An 18,170-nucleotide genomic window follows, 5' to 3' on the forward strand; every position below is an offset into this window, starting at 1 on the left:
ATTCCAATTTTGACCTCTTACCTCCAGTCCAAAAGAAGAGTGCAAACTTTACATGGAAGATAAAATTTTCCTTACACTTCACTGCTTATCTTGAATCTGTTTAAAGGCTAATTTTTGGCCAAATTAATTCAAATATTTTGACTAAGTTGTTCCATAACAGAACATGCCTTTCTCTCTCCCACAATATCATCTGATTAATATCTGCCTATGTCACAGGTGAAGCTGATCAACACTGCAATGCTCCATAAATTCCAGCTACAAGCAGATCATCGACATTCAAATTTGCACAGAATATTGGTTTGCTCAGCACACACTTACGGAATCCAGTTTCACTTACTGCAAATGAAATTTACTCCTCTGGCCTGATACAGGTATGGAGGCAATGACATTCTAAAAAATAAATACTGCAGACAGAGACATCACCTACAATGAAATACCCTCAATGGCTGCAGTATTTTATTTGTTGATAATATCTAATACTGACTGCCATCTTGCACATATCGTTATGTGCCACTGCTGCAAATGTGCACTAAAATACACTACGGCTTGTTTTTATTTGGCAAAGCCTTGTATTTAATTAACCATTACATTTAACTTGTGTTTTTGATACTATATGTTTTTCTCCTAACCCCACAGAGAGTATTTCATGCACAGCTGTTAAGTTCACTGTAACAGTGGAGAAAAAAAAAAAACACACAGGCAGTACTAAGGATGTGCTCCATAACTGTGTTAATCCCACATCGTTTTTAAATATGTGTTTTCACAGAAAACAAAGGAATCTAAGACTTTCTCTATATGCTTTAATCTGCAACATGTTTCATTTCCCAAAAGCACAGTGCAATTCTCTCAGGAGGTCTCTACTAAATTTGAAAACAAGCAAACATTCTTATGCACAAGTTTTGAATCACGATTTAAACGTTATTTTTAAATTTAAACTAGATTTCCAGTCTACTATTAATTCTGCTGACTGTGCATTTGACAGGATTTTGCTGGCAAGTATTTCAGTATTTCTCCTTCAGAAGGCCTCTAAGTAACAGGAGATAAAATATTTTCTTTAAACAGAGGGAGAAAATTAAGAAATACACAGAACAAGAAACATTTGAAGACAAGTCAGTGCAGATGTCGTTCCTAGAGCTGCATTGTACACTATTACTTTCACTACGTTGAAAATGGGTGGATTTCAAACTAAGAGCCTATCTAAAAAGACAGAAGTTGTCTGGAGGCTCAATATTACCTCAGGCTGTTCAGAAGGTATAAACCTTCAGGCATTACAGGAATCAAAGCTGCAAACGCATTTAAACATACTTTAAACCCCTTGATATTCTACGTTTAGATTTTCAAATTCCACCTTGTAATAGCAAGAATTGCCATTGATTTAGAGAAGTCAAAACAGTTCTGCAAACATTGGCCATAAACCCGTCACAGTTGTTCTTGCCAGCAAACGCTGCAGTCTAAACACCACCCCTAAGATTTCCATAGTGCAGTAATGAAATCTGTCTTACTTCCATCTCAAATGGTATTGCTGTATGGACAAGATTATAGTTGCTAGACTGTTGTTAAATGAGACTTTATATTTTTAAGATTATGGAAGAAAAAGAAAAATACACAATCACATGCAATGCACAACATTGAAGAGCTTTAAGAACATGGGGAGCAGTGCTGTGGTGTGATAAGAAATTCATCAAGCACAAACACTGGTTGAATCCTGTTCATGCTGAGGTCAGGTGGAATTTCACTATTGGCTTGAACAACGAGACAACACGCAGTTCTGAAAAGTCTCACATGCTATCATTAATTTTAGAAATGGAGCAAAAATAGCATCTGAACAATCATTTTATCTCCTCTTGCATAGAGATGAAAATATAACATACAACCACAAGAAAGCTACTTGCATCATTATGGCATAGACACTGTGCAATCAGCTGGGCAGTTCAACACAGAACAGATCAAGTCAAAATGACGGAACCAAGCATTTGATCCGTCCGCTTGGAAACGTTGCTTTAAATACAGACAAGACAACCTAGAAGATACCCCAAAATTAAATACTTTATTTCCTCCTGCTACAAGGTAGCTTCCTAGCCATCATGTTTGTTTTTTTCCTAGTGCATAGCACTTCTTGGTAGCATTTATTAATCAGGAAATTAACCTGGTGTTATTCTGCCTCACTATCACAGAGTTTGAAGTTATTTGCATTAAAACCATGTACAGTGTTGCTTAGTAACAGAGACAATGGAATAAAGCCATATATTGGGAGGAAGAAAATGAGGCAGGAGGAAATCATAGCAGCATAAAAACTTTTATTGGCACTTAAGCGTATTTTTCCCTGATTGAAGAAGAATTCATGAAACAATTACAACCCTATGACAAAGGCTGGTAATGATCAGCCCTTAAGAACTACTGTTTTTTTCTGACAGTTCAGAAGCTGGTTTTGTTTATTTCAGGAAAGGAAACATCAAATCTTCTTTGAACTATCCAAAACTGAAGACACAGATTAGCACCAGCTAATTATCTAGTGCCAGCATTTCACTGAAGCTCCTGCTATAGGAGACTTATGTAATAATTTATAATTGTAATTAATTCTTGTCACCCAGAGTTTTTAAAGTAATAATATACAGTTCAGTAGCCAGTACTTACATTATGCTGCACGACAGTGAAAAATATACCAACCAATTATAGTGAAGGAATTATTGGAGAAATAAAGAGTTGTGAAGTAATTTTAATAAATTCAGTCAGAAATATTGAAAGAAAGATAAGTGTTCTAAAAAGAAAAATCAGTATTGTAATAAAGTCGAGTCTACACTAAGTCTTTCAAGCACTTCAGCAACATTTGTACTATGACATAAACAGAGATACAGCTTTCTCATAGTAGGTAAAAATTACTTCTATTCAGTCATGGAAAGTATAAATGACAATTCTTCACAGCAGGGACCCAAACAAGGCCCTCTGTCTTGATATTCTCCAATGTTATTAGAGTCTTGGTTCTGATTTAATCACGTTATTTCAGTAAACTTTAAAAGGCCCAACCGTAACCCTATCATTTCAAAAAATTGCTCAAAGCTTTGGGCAGACAACAGCTTACTCCAGACACCACTGCAGAGCCCGCCATCAGCATGTAACCATAAAGCAAAGTAAAAATGCAGTCCCCATCCCAACCAACTGCACAGATGCATCTGTCAAACAGGTAAGTAGCACAGGCCACTTTCTCAGTCTAGATGTGATCACCTTCTTCCTGTGCTTATGCCACCAGTTTCTAGAAGCAGGCTTTTGCTGTTCTGCTCTTCCAAGCAAGAGCAGAGTTGTATGGAGTTGAAAGGGAGAGAGCCCCACCAGAGCAGAGCGCTCTGTGATTTCTCTGTCCTCTTCCAATTCACATGTACTCTGTTTCCCCTGCTTTGTTGTTGACCTCCTTATTATGTCTAATCTTAAAATGAAATGCAGAGACAAGTCCATGCATTTGCTCTACAAATTCATTTGCATATTTATGGTGTTGGATAAACAACAATGCAACAAACTGACATTTACTTAAGAAACTCAGAACCAAGACAGTATATATTTGAGCCATTAGAAAACTACATATATATTTAAAAAAAAAGATAATTCATTACGAAAGTATCTGAGCTTACCTCAGAACCTACTCAGTCATAACTTTGAAGTCATACCATGACCTTTGAAGATTTCTCTTTACAAAGACCCCACCACAGTTTAAATATCCTTTTTGATAGATAATAATTTTAAAACCTTTTCTCTCATCTCAAGAACAGGAAAGACAGAAGGGCCAAAATCGCTTCTCTACAAAAATTGTCATATACCACAGGAAACATGCATTTAGAAGCAAGGACAGAAAGTACCACAGAAATACAAAGTATTAGAGAAGTACTAAGATTAGACTCCAGCTAACCCTGCTTCTGTTTATACATGTAGTGTGTCATTTGCTAGAATACATTTCCTCTCAGGCAGCTGTTTTAAGACTGAGAAAACATAATTTAATCTTTTGACCACAGCCCTTTAAAATAGCTGCTTAGTTTACTACATCACACCCATCAACCCAGTATCAAGTGCATCCACAAAGTCACAACAAATTTCATTTAAAGTTTCATTGACAAATTGTTAAATACTCCCCAGTTCGCTGAATTTTCCAAGAAACACAAATCTCCATTAAAAAATGCTGCTGTGAAAGACAATTCTGTTCGAAGTTAGATACACAAATAAAAATACATCAAGCTAAGACATCACTCCATGTGATTTCCTGAGGGAGAATACCCCATAGGATTTCCTGAGCTGGGAACAAAACAGTAAGAGACAATCTGTGAATTAATGCTCAAATCCAAACATAACACTTTAAACACCAGAAAAAAATCACTTATAACCCCTCTAAAACTTTTTTTAAAATGTAAGCACTGTTATTTATCAGCTCCCTAGTGAAAAATATTTGTGGCTTTCTTTTAAAAAATGATGAAGCAAAACAGATGCTGCAGTGCAGAGAGCACAGCAAAACAAGGAGCAGTTGTTCGCTCGCTCTCCAGTGTGCCATCCACGTTATTTGCTATCATGCAAGACCTCATTAGGCCATGTGCTGAGCCGGGATGCAATCCCACTGCCTTGGGAGCTGCACACGTGCAATTGAGATCAGGATTTGGCTGCCTACTTTCTTTCCCAGCCCAACACGCATAATCCTCACAATACAAATTCTTACAGATGCATGGACAAACCCAGCCACAGCGTAACCTCACCGCTGAAAGAGCTCATGTTCCACATGCCAGACACAGCTCACGGATACCACGGTCACGCTTCCATCAGGATACTGACTGATAAAACACGAAACAGGACTGCCCGTTCACTTCGTTGATGAGCCAGCGTGCAGGGCAAGGAGCTCTTTGCAGTTCTGTCACCTCAAAGCCCACCAAACCCTCAGCTTACCTCAAGAAAGCGCGCTGTCCTCTTGCTGCCGGGCGGGCAGCAGCCGGTGCAGCCGTGGCATTAGCCCTGAGGCCCGGTGCAAGCCCCCAGCTGAAGGCAGTTACACCAGTCTTCCTTTCTCCATGGCACAAAGGGTTTGTCTTCAGTCCAGCACAGAGCTGACAGAGACCCCAGCCCGAGCAGGAGCACACACTGCCATGGAGGAGAGGGGCCGCCTGGGCACTGCACTCTGCTATGCAGCCCCTGACAGGGCTGCAGACCAGCTGCTGAGGAGCATCCTGAGGGCACTTATGGGCTTTAACAACCCCAACGAGCACCACCTGGGACCTCTCTGCCCTGCCCTTGGCCCAGGACTCCAGTTCAGCCCAGCCTGGGGCTGTCTGTCCCAGTCCCAGGGGCACTGAGGGACACTGGTCTCCAGCTCTGCCCCAGCTCAGCCTGTCCCTGCCTGGTTGTGTCCGACCCCGGTGCCCCTCGGCAGGCCCCATCCTGGAAGAAAAAGGCTGAGAGGTTTGCAATTAGTCTGGTAGTGGTTTCTGGTGCTGAGAGCTGGAGACAGGGATACCAAAGTTTTCCTCACAAGCTCACCTAACGCTAGTTCTGCATCCTACAGAAACCAAACTTCGAAACTCATCCTGAGGGAGCACTGCTTTGGCTGGGGTTGCCAAAGTAACCTCAGCCACGTTTTAGCATCTAGCTGCTTTTTAAGACTCAGACTCACCTGGGGGCAAGTCTGAGTTTAATTGGAGATTTAAGGTGGTCTAGGTTAAACCAAAGGTTTCTCCCAAATCCCGACAATCCATCTGACAACCATTAAAAATAAGCAGGCAAGGAAGAAATGTGCAGTGCAGTCTGGTTTGGTCTATGACAAAACCCCTTAGCAGGCAGGTCAAATGGGGTATTTACAGCCCTGAACTTGTAGCTACACCCGTTTACCATTTTCTTCTTGGCTCGTTAGGCTACAAATCAGACTTGGTTTCCATGTTTCAAAGTTCAACCAATGTTATCCATTCATAAACAGCTTTTTTCAAAATGTTATCGTTTCTTTTGCAACGCCTATGAGAAATTGTGGGAATTTTTGCCATCTGTAGCACTGGAAAATTTTAAGAACATGTAGTTTGGACAGCTATCAGGAACGACTCAGGTTATCCAGCTTTGGGTCAAAGCAGTGGACTAGCTAACTTGTGAAGAGCTTTCTATCAGTTTAGAGGCTACTTCTGAGGCAGAGGGCAAACCGATGGAATAATTCACTTATCAGACTTCAGCTTCAGATTTCTCAATTCTTGTTGCAGTTCATAACACCAGGTAAACTGACTGCTGTTCATTAGAAACAGTGTTGGCCTTGTGCTGAGGTCATAGTTCATGATACTGAAAACATTAATTTATAGCAGACAAATACAGCCTGTGATAAGCTCAGAACAACCAGAAAAGGCCTTGGCAGAGCTTCAGCACAATTTGAGATGGTATTTGGCTTCTTGTCCCTTGGGATGGTATTCCTCCAACAGGTGTTGTTTCACAGGAAATCAATAAGAACAATACTCTTGAACTCTTGACTCTTTTAGTACTTTCAGTGTCTCCCACCAAACAGCTTATAAACTCTGATAGCAGGATATACAGTTCAAAGACGGCAGGAGAGATTCTGCTTTCTGCTGTTATTTGTACATTCAGAGAGAGGCATGAGTCTTGGTGACTTATGATGAATCGTTTGTATTGTGTGCTTTACAAGGTTCATAATTTTCCCTGTAGACCTTGTAAAACCTTGGAAACATTGATTCTAGAGACCTGCAAAACGTATAAAATTTTTCAAAACTTGCAGATTTACAATGAAGAATGTTCTTAGATTACGAAACCTATGAGTTATTTGAAATTGCCGGTAAGATATAACTCTCTTCTCTCCTCTAGCCTTAAAAACTTCATCTAGCTGGCAAACAAATCAGAAATTACTTCTTTCAATATCTATACAAGAGTTAAAAACAATAATTTGAAAGAATTTAGTTCTGAATAATAATGAAAGAAGACTTCTGCAGAGCTAAGACCAAAGAAAAAAAGTAAATAAAAGGTTTCACTTCTGCTATTTAAAGAACTTCAATTTTTCTTTTTAAAGAAATTTTTCTTTCTTCTCAGCACTGGGCTACTTTACAACAACGTGATTACATTTTCCCTAAAAGAGTATGAACCTTAAACAGCTATTTTATTAATGTGCAATTTGAGACAAATAGAAAAAAAAAGCAAATAACTACCTGAAATAGTACTAATGCAACTTGAAAAAAAATCAACTTGTAACACTGTATAGACCCTGTAAGGATCTATAAGGAGCTCCATACAGTTGCATCCTTGTGACTACATAGGATTGTAGAATAAGTCAGCACTTCTCAAAATGTGATCCCTAGGAAGTAGACTCTTTCGTCCAAGTTTCTAGACACTAAACTGCATTAGAAGAATTAGAACACACATTAAACCCTTTTTCCAAGTAAGTAATTGCTGCTGTAATGCTAGAAAATTATGAAAGGAATTAAGGTCACCGCAGTTTCTGAATGGGGGAAACAGACTATACAAGCCAATCTTTCTCTAACCATGAGGCCTAGCTCAGAAATCAGCTCAAGAACTCCTATAGAAAGTCTATTTGAAATGCAGATTTTGATTTATTTTTTTAATGCTTCATGTTTGTCAGGTTGCTTATATATGCTTCCATAGTTTGTCTGCATTATTCCAGTCTCCTAGCCTTCTGCCTGACTGCAGTTCCTCAGGGCAGAGTGAATTATAAAAGAAAAACCATATAAATCAAAACTCCTTGTAGATTACACTGTGGGGGAAAAAAATATAAAGAAACATAATGCTTTTACTGCCTAACTCTCAATTACAAAAAAATAACATCAGTGAGAAGATTACTACTTTCATAATTACTCCTCTCAATAACTGTTTTTTGAAATCCTGTGAAAAGCTCTCAAGAGTGCATTTTAAACTTTGAAGCAGTGAAGTAGATCAAAGTACATGTATGTTTATTCTCTCTTATTAAGGAAGCTGTATGGTATTTGACAGCTACAGGCAATGTGAATTGTGTGAAACCTGTAGGATCATAAGAGCAATAAACTTGAAGCAGTATGTGTCTTGATAGATTTAAATACAAAATAAGAATGTAATGTTGCCAGTTAAATGGACTGTGGGGTTTTCTCTCCTTCTCAGGCCAAGCATGCAATGTCTTAGACAAGACACACAAAAAATCTCAGTTAGAAATGGAAAATGATGTTTCTTTTATTCATTAAAAATCTAGCTTTCCGGTGCTTTACTCAAGCAGAGGGGTGAAGTGGGGGGATAAATTACAATGAAGTCTGAATTGAAGAGAGGAGGTGGGACAAGGTTAAGCGGATTAGATCACCTCTGGAACACAGACTTTCATCAGGAGCACATGTATTGCTACACAACAATGAATCCATCAGCATATCTGTTTCTTATAAGGCATCACTACATTTGCTAGATGAGAAAGATCTGGAAAGAATGTGACCTCTTGGTGTCACTGGCCCAGCCTTTGCAATGAAAAACTCATAGAGAAGCAAAATATCGAGGAAGATGTTTTGCCTGAAAGCACAAGTTCATCCTCCAAATCAACACCTACCTTTCGCTTTGTCAATTTTCCAACAGCTTCTTGTTATCTGTCATATTAACATGCTTTCAATACACGGTGCTTGAAGCAGCTGGACCAAATTGAAACCAATTTGAAAAATATGTTCATAGAGAAAGGCAAAAGAAATGACCTGTAACGTTGTAGACACAATATGTTCCACATGAGAGCTCCATCAGTTGAGTTTTTACCAACTCAGTTGTTTTATTATCATTCAAGGTCTCCAGTTTTCATTCCGCTTCTGTCAGTAGATCTGGGATGCCTCTGACTTCCAATCTCTGTTCCCAATATTTTCTGTTGTTATTTGGTCCCAGAGAAGCAGCGGTAGTAAAACAGCCATTTAAGTGAACAGCTTCGCCACACATTCTGGTGCATCTGCAGCAGGCTGCAATGACTAAACCAGGATTTGCCCTCCTACTAGGTGTGTGAGAAGAATGAGCAAGCAGTTATTTCCTTTCTTTTGTGGCTATGAAGAGACAAGAATGAGCTTCAAAGAATAAGTGCTACAAAATGGTACAAAAGAAAGTTTTTCTTCCAAGCAAGTTCCCTGTAAACTGTGATGAAATCTCCTTCTAACAAAGTGATCTTCCTCCCACCCACCCACTACTCATGCCATCAGAATTTAGTGAAATACAACAGTTGTTAGAAAGATCACAGTTTTAACTATTTTGGATGTTAGGGTCATATCTTAGAATGTAACAAAGGAGAAAGTTGATGAAAAGCGCATTCTCTCATCTTTCATTCTCCATAAAATTCTTAACTTGATCTAGAATTATTTCTAGTAAGCTGAACTAGTCACTTTTGTTTCATAAACTTTGAGGCTGAGAATGTAAATCTGAAAAAAAAAAAAAACCCAAAAACTAAACCCACAAACTTTTTCCCTACAAGTACTATGTTTTTCTTCATATTTCATAAAAAAATATATACATGCCTTTAAACATGTATTAGATAAAGGAAGTACTGCAGGCCCGTTGCTCTCACTTAATACCAATAATTTTGAATGTTTTCATGGTTTTGCATTTGAACTCTCAAACCTAAAGCAAACATTTTCAGGAAATTTCCTCTGTGTGTCCATGTGATCAGAAGAGTGATGATCAGAAACAGTTTTCCAGCAGGAGTAGTGAGACCACCAAGCTAAACAGACCTAAAGTGGTACTTCATATGTTTGTGAACAGGGTAACACAACGCAATGCCTGAGAAAGCAAGGAGCAAACCTGGCTTTTAAGCACAAAGATCTTGTTTCCCTGGTGAACTGCATTACACAGCTCCTGATTTTGATGCATTAGTTAATCTGGAATATCAAGGGAAATAGATATAAAATGAAATAGATATAAGATTTGTGTACATTGAGCATCCTGGAGGTCTGTAAGCTGCATTATTTTCCTGTTTAAGGGAGTATTTATTTAAATAATACTTAGATATACAGTAAGTAAATGTGAGCACACACACCTTGCAGGGTATGTGAGCATGCAAATATAAAACATTTACTAATGGCAACCACGTTTTCTTTTAGACAGAACTGCATCCACTAATGAATTGAAAGTCTGCAGATAGTGCACTAGAGATAGGATGAGACTTTTCTAATCTCAGTCTCCCTGTCACCTCTTATTCTCAACCTGGCTTCCCACTTATCACACCTTCAAAATATCTTATCTGAAAATCCAGGTGGAACTCAGCAGCTTCAGCTTTTAAAGACTGTTTCTAACTTTTCTGTTCAGCATGTTGGCTGAACTCCTTTGCCACCTGATTTGAACCATTGCTTTTCCATGAACCTGTTGATATTTTGATGTCGAATCTTATATAAAATGCTTGGTTTCACAAATAGCACTTTTTCAGCTCAGATATCCTCATTTTACTCATAGGAAAGCTCTAAGTCAGAGTAATCGTCTCATTTCTGCCAGACCATACAATGGCAATGCAGAGCATATTACAGCAACCTTTAACATATGGATTTCAGCAGGCATGTTCGCAGTTATCCTGAATCTGCACAAAAACCTCCAGCAAGCTTGCATCAGGACATAAGCTAGCAAATCTGAACTGCTTTGCCCGTGCCACATGGCCTCATGAGCTCAAGAGCCTGAAATATTAAGCAACACTGCTCCATGCTGCATTTATTTGTGCAGAGGGTTTATATGGGTTTGGAAATGTCACCATCCCAACAGACCCTATAAACATTACCAGGATAACAGAGTGAACAGTAACTCACCTTGAAGACATCTGAGGGTTTTCCATCTGTAAAAAGTCTTAGAACGTCTATAAATCCACTCCTCTATAAAATATCACAGGGTTCTGCACTGCAGGACCGATGAATCCTTACGGATTTTTCATTCAAAACAGAAATCAGAGAACAGCAGTAGGATAAGGAGAAACAAATTTTCGTCCTTGGGCCTAGGTATTCTTTCAGCAGTGCTGTTAGTCAAGCCACTTGCCTACAAATTACACTGTTGCTGGGTATGTAACGGTCCTTGCCTACATAACACAAGAGCTGTAAATCTTAAACAAATAAAATAATTTTTAAAAAACAAAATCCAAATATTATATGTTCTATTAATAAATTATTTTCATATGTTAATTACTAAGGTATGATGAATCTCTCTAACAAATTCAATTCTGCACTTCCAAGTTTAAATCAAATGTTAACTGCTAGTAAAGCAAGTAATAAAAAAATTACCTCTCCTTTAATCTTAAATTTGGAAGGCTTATTCTGAGATTGCATAAACCTCTCAAGGATACTTTTCATGCCTGTTAAACGTAGGAATGCTCAGTCTCTCTCATATAACAGCCACCTCATCGGCTTGCTCCACATGGATCACTCATGAAGAACAGGGCTTTCTGTTAGCGCGTGCTGAAGCATCAATCTAAAGACAATCTAAAGGGCAAAGCTTCTGCATCTCAAAGGTACTGCGATATGACTGACAGCCTTACTGGATTTTGTTTCTATTAGTTAGCCCTGACAAAACCTCTCAGTTTAAGCTCCAGAAGCTTGTTATTTAGTGAGGGGGAGGCATTGAACATCATGACCTGTTCTTATATCCCTGGAGTGAATAACGATTACCAGTTTCTTCAAACATGTGGGAAGTTCCAGCAATACATCTAATTAAGAAAATAGGCTGGGACAAAGGCAGCATAAAGCAAGCAAATACCTAATTAAAACTGTACGAATCAGAAACAAGCCAAACCCTAATCTTCACGTATTCTGTTGTAAGCCTTCCAGTGAGAAAGCAAAGTCCAATGTGAGCAACATAACCAACAAACCAAGAGGGAGCTTTGCTTAGGTAGGAAAATCTCTGGCAGGAAAATAAAAGGAAAAAATTCCTCAACCCTTTTACTCTCTTGCACAGTAGAAAAGACGAACTAACCACAGCAGGGAAGGAACTTCATCTTTCCCTATGAAACATCTCAAGGTAGGAATATTATTGGGTTTTATAGGAAAAAAAAAAACAGATTATTTATATATATAATAGATTTTACATCATATATTTTTATATATTTTAATATGATTTATTTTCTATCTCTCCAGGTTCTTAGACCAGATCTTCTGATGACATCTGCACCAAACCAGCAGCCAAGCTGCTGCACTGCATGTCTGGAGTCCTTAGTCGCAGAACATCATGGGTGAGATATACTGGCTGCAGAATACAGCAAGAGCACCTTGGGATACCTTCTCTACCATTTCCATGAAGCACTACAGCAATATTTCCACATCAAAATGTATCTTTTTTTGAGAAAATGTTTTAAATAATTCACAGAAAATATAGCTGTGATATTTCAGGAGGCAGGGGATCAAAGCATGGTCTCTCTCTACTCCTCCTTCACCGCTTCCCAGCAGATTTGGTTTCAGGGTTGGAAGCTGAAAAGTGTAGAGAAATATAAGTAAGAAGCAGGGATAAATTAGCAGCAAAAAGCCTTTGTCTAAAACTGCATGGTCCCAGCATTTGAAATACCTGTATAACAAACTCGAGTTTTACAAACTGTTTCAAATCAAGTTTGTAGAAATAATATTTTGATAATGCTCTACCAAGCAAAAAAGCAAAACGATTGGATTTAAACATCCAGACCTGCATGGGTGTAATACAGCAGAATCTGCACGCTGAATTTAAAGCAGCTATCTTATCTCTGATGTCTAAACATTTCCATGTGTACTGACAAAAATATTTCCCAAGAATGTTGCTGTTTTATGTTCTGCAGCTTGCTGCTTTTTTGCTTTGTCAAGGTCCTTTTTATACAATTTTAACACAGATGTGTCCAACTGGATTAATTTCCAGATAAATTTATGAAAGTGAGATTAGACTACAGCTACATGATGAAATTGCACTCTGTGTTTTCCTTTGTTCTGTGAAGCCTACTGTTTACTGAAAAAATAGCAAATTATCATTTCTTGAGAAGTCCAGTTTTATCTTTAGCCATTGAATTCCTTCTATGAATAAAAGGAACTTTTCACTTAGACAAAAATCCATACCTCAAACAGATTTGGTTTCACACACTTCAATAGCATGAGCTTGATTTCTTGTTATTTTTTCCCTGTGATGTCTCACAAATAGCTAATACCAGGTTCTCCCCTCAGTTTGAACTTTGTTTACTTACATGTTCACAGAGGAACAAAGAGTGCCAAGATTAATCCGTTCAGCTTAATTTGCTACCCCATACTCTTGTAATGAGTGAGCTCTCACCATAGTTTTTGCAATTAGTGTGTTTTAATAATGCTGTCCAAGTAAGTATAGACTATTAGTCCAAATAATTCCTTTGGGAAGAGTTTTATGAATACTTCTGATCAAATAAGAACCATGAGTCTTTTGAAGAGGAACATATCATTACATGAACAAATTGATGTGCAGAATATCCAGTTAATCTAATAGGATTTTTGGTTTGGTGTTTTCACTTTTTTGTTTGTTTGCTTTTTTCATTTTTACCATATGACATATGAAATACAACTCCAAACTCTGGCAGAAAGTAAGAAGGGAACTAATTCTAATGATGTTTTAATGTATACGTTTTGTTGGGGAGGAAGCCAGAGAACTGAAGTTCTACTTGACCATAGTGGAGTTCTACTTTCTTCTGCAGCTTGTGAATCTGGGTTACTTCAATAAATGCAAACCGAGAAAGTTTATTCATTTCTAAACGGTCTTGTTTTTCTGAAACAGTACAACTCCCTGACCTTTGCCCAGGTATAACAGCAGTTGATACAACCTGCCTCTCAGCAAAGGGCATCAGATTTCAAAATCATTCAGAGCTGAAGGTAACAATCCAAGCACTAAGCTTAAAATTTATCAAGCCTACAGATTAAAAACAAGTTATACAAGCGAAGAAGAATATTAATGATTTACCTCATCCATGAAGGCCAACACACACAAAAAGCAAAACAGAAGAGTAAATCATGCTGCAATCCGTAAAAAGAAAATTCAGTTAGGCCCGAGTGTGGAATCAAGCTGCTCAGTCCACTCTCTTCCTTGAACCTTTCCTGCTGATGTTTTTTCGTGCATCCTGGACTCTCTCATTATCTATCATCTGTCTTTACTCCCACTCGTGGTGATCCTGGTATGCTGCACTCCAATATAGCATCACTATCTGGATCATATTTAGCTGGATGAAAAGGAGATTCATCTGTCTGTCTACATCCATCTGTTACAACTGGAGGTGGATGATTGCACACTGACAGCCTGATTTACCTTCAGCCCCTGCAGAGCCCAGAATGGGAACTAGGGTAATATTGAGAAAGACGATGTGCTAACAACTCACATTAGATATCCTGGAGAGGCCTCATCAGAGGGCAGATACTCCTGTATCTCGTTACAGAATAATTCTAGCACTGCCTCGGCAGCATCGGGTTCTGGCATTGCTTGAGACATTATAACATTATCCAGGTTTAAACGTTGTGCTGATCTACACCAGAAGAGAAAGTCCTACACCCATCAGATACTGGACAAAGACAAGAGCTGAAAGTTTCAATTGGCTTCTGTTAGTAAGAGCACTGAGTCTCTTAACTAGAGACCAGTGTACTTTTTCAGGTTATGAACTTTTCACGGTAGGCGAGATCTCTCAGTACACACCACATGCTGATCTTGGTGCCTTAAAAATTGTGAGCGGAAGGACATTATGCTTTTTTGTATCTTTGAGCTGTTGCTGATTCCTGCCACGATCCTGCCAGCCTTACAGATGCCATGGAATAGGCTTAAGCGTTAGAACCTGCCACTCTCTTCTACATAACAGATAGCTCATCCCAAGGACAAGATAATTAAGCAGATGTCCATAATCAATGGGTGTGAGGTTAGTCCTTCGCATTGCTCATTAAATATCTTTTTTTTGTTTGACGCTCAACAGATTCCAGTGCTTGTTTTCTGGAAATTCTGGCACTGCCAATACCTTTATTCACTGCTTGTATTTTAGTGTATTTCACACTTTTTTCAAGCAAATAAGAATCTGAATGCATATAGAATCATAGAATGGTTAGGGTTGGAAAGGACCTTAAAGATCATCTAGTTCCAACCCCCCTGCCATAGGCAGAGAAATCCTCCACTACACCAGGTTGCCCAAAGCCTCATCCAACCTGGCCTTGAACACTTCCAGGGATGAGGCAGCCACAGCTTCTCTGGGCAACTTGTTCCACTGCCTCACCACCCTCAATGTAAAAAATTTCTTCCTTATATCTAATCTAAATCTCCCCTCTTTCAGTTTAAATCCATTGTCCCTTGTCCTAGCACTACACACCCTTGTAAAAAGTCCCTCTCCAGCTTTCTTGTAGGCCCCCTTTAGGTACTGGAAAGCTGCTATAAGATCACCCCGGAGACTTCTCTTCTCCAGGCTGAACAGCCCCAACTCTCTCAGCCTGTCTTCATAGCAGAGGTGCTCCAGCCCTCGAATCATCTTCGTGGCCCTCCTCTGGACTCACTCCAGTAGCTCCATGTCCTTCTTGTGTTGGGGACTCCAGAGCTGAACGCAGCATTCTAGGTGGGGTCTCACAAGAGCAGAGTAGAGGTGCAGAATCACTTCCCTTGACCTGCTGGCCACACTTCTTTTGATACAGCCCAGGATACAAATTGCTTTCTGGGCTGCCAGTGCACATTGCCGGCTCATGTTGAGCTTCTCATCCACCAGCACTCCCAAGTCCTTTTCCTCAGGGCTGCTCTCAATCCATTCTCTGCCCAGCCTGTACTTGTGCTTGGGATTGCCCCGACCCACGTGCAGGATCTTGCACTTGGCCTTGTTGAACTTCATGATGTTCACACAGGCCCACCTCTCCAGCCTGTCAAGGTCCCTCTGCATGGCATCCCTTCCCTCCAGCGTGTCCACAACACCACACAACTTGGTGTGCAAACTTGCTGAGGGTGCACTCGATCCCACTGTCCATGTCTCCAACAAAGATGTTAAATAGCACTGGTCCCAGTACTGACCCCTGAGGAACACCACTCGTCACAGGCCTCCACGTGGACATTGAACATGCTATAAGATATATATATATATTTCTCTATCTTATAGCAGTCTTCCAGTACTTGAAGGAGGCCTGCAAGTAAGCTGGAGAGGGACTTTTTACAAGAGTATATAGTGATAAGACAAGGGGCAATTTCTTTAAACTGAAAGAGGGCAGATTTAGATTAGATATAAGGAAGAAATTCTTTACATTGAGGGTGGCTAGGCACTGGAAGACACTGCCCAGAGATGTTGTGGATGCCCCATCCCTGTAAGTGTTCAAGGCCAGGTTGGATGAGGCTTTGAGCAACCTAGTGTAGCGGAAGGTGTCTCTGCAGGGAGGTTGGAACTAGATGGTCTTTGAGGTCCCTTCCAACCCTAACCACTCTATGATTCTATATGGTATATACAACAACATCTAGCTAGGGATATAAAATACTTCCTAAACACTAAGCAGTCCATGCATTGATCCAATAATGAAGCTGCAATACATTCAGTCTTAATCCTGACTACTAGAATTCAAGGGTAAAAATATGATGCCTATTTCACAGGAGATACTCACCTTGGCAAGAGTCCACCAGCCCTACAAAAGAACAGTTACAGTTTTCCTGTTTCTCGTCTGATGAGTCAATAGCAGAAGTAGAAACACATCCCAAGTCATAAGAGCTAGCTTTTTTTGCTCCATAGCCTAGATCCACTTCCATTCTTTCCTCTCCTTATCTGGTTCCTGTTCACATGTTAAAATAGCATCTGTAAATGTGAAAAAAAAAAAGATACCTACACATAGCTACCAAAATGGTAGGATATGAACACGTCTCAGGGCACTAAAGTTGAAAAAGCCTTTGATGAATTAAAAGATGGAATATTAATAATATTTAAGTACAGAGAAAGTGTGAAGAACACTTTGAGCATACGCTGGATAGCAGATTCTGCTGATCCTGGCCTCTTCAAAGTACTCTCAAAAGTTTTCAGAATATATTCAATAGTATTACTCCGCAAAACTAAGGTTAGCACTTATTACCTTAACAAATAAATGATGATAAGAGGGTCCCTATAATTCAAACACAGGTGGCTTGTCTGGGGCCCATGTTAGGATTTTCCTACATTACATATAAAAGCAGCGTTAAGATTTGGGCATTGAGGAGTTCCTCACTGATCTTTTGGAACATAAAAAATATCAAACAACATTAAGAAGATGAATTTTGTCAGTCAAGGATTATGAGAACTGACGATGTTTTGTGACTAAAAGATGGCAGACTTTTTTTTTAATAGAGCTCAATAAACTATCTGATTCAGGAAATCTGTATCTACTGAAACTCCCAGAAAGAGAGACATTATTTATCATCTGACTTTTGGACTCAGTTTGATAACAAATGGGATAAAAGGCTTCATAGGATAAAGGATGCTTCTGAAATGCTAACATTAGTGTGTATTTTTTCCTTTTATCAGTCTGCAGTTAGCCTTCATAAGCTTTTCAAAGTAGAGTACCAGAGCATTTCTATTCCTAAAACTGAAACAAGAAATTAATACAAAAATTAATTTCAGCTGAAATATAGCCAATTATTAGCATCAAAACTTTTTACAACTCATGTCACAAAACACAGGGAATACTCTTTGTGAGTGACATCAGAGAAGGTTTTATTTTTAATCATCAAAAAAGCAAACAACTGCAACAAAATTGCAATAGCTTACACTTTTTTTCAGCTATGCTTACCTTAAGTATAAAACAAAATACAGGTCCTGAGGAAATTACTACACACTCTCCTTTTGGGATTCAGTTGTTTTTTTTATTTTCTTGATTTGAAAAATTAAATCTTCCTTCTGAATCTTTTCAACAACGTAGGTAATACTAACCTCTGCACTCAGTACTAAGTAGTAAAGACCAGGGTTTACTCAGCCATGGCCAACTGATGTGCTGTTGGCTTGTAATCAGATGCTAAAAAGAACAGATGGCTTAACCAAATTTAATTTGCTATTTTATTTATCCTTATGCTGCCCCTTTATCATACAAATATTAAACATTTATATTATACAGTTAGAAAAACAAGACAATGTTTAGAGCTAGTTTATGAGCTAATCCGACAAATAACCATCAATCCTGAAATGCAAAACAAATCACTTAAGTAGGATTCCAAGTCATTGTTTTTTTCTCACCTAGTCTGGGATGGAAACAGCAAAGAGTGCCATTAGAAATTACAGCATTCAGTAGTGCTTGCCAGCTCAGTAGTTG

Source organism: Tauraco erythrolophus, chromosome 11 (genome assembly GCF_009769465.1).
Source record: "Tauraco erythrolophus isolate bTauEry1 chromosome 11, bTauEry1.pri, whole genome shotgun sequence".
Classification (NCBI taxonomy): Eukaryota; Metazoa; Chordata; class Aves; order Musophagiformes; family Musophagidae; genus Tauraco; species Tauraco erythrolophus.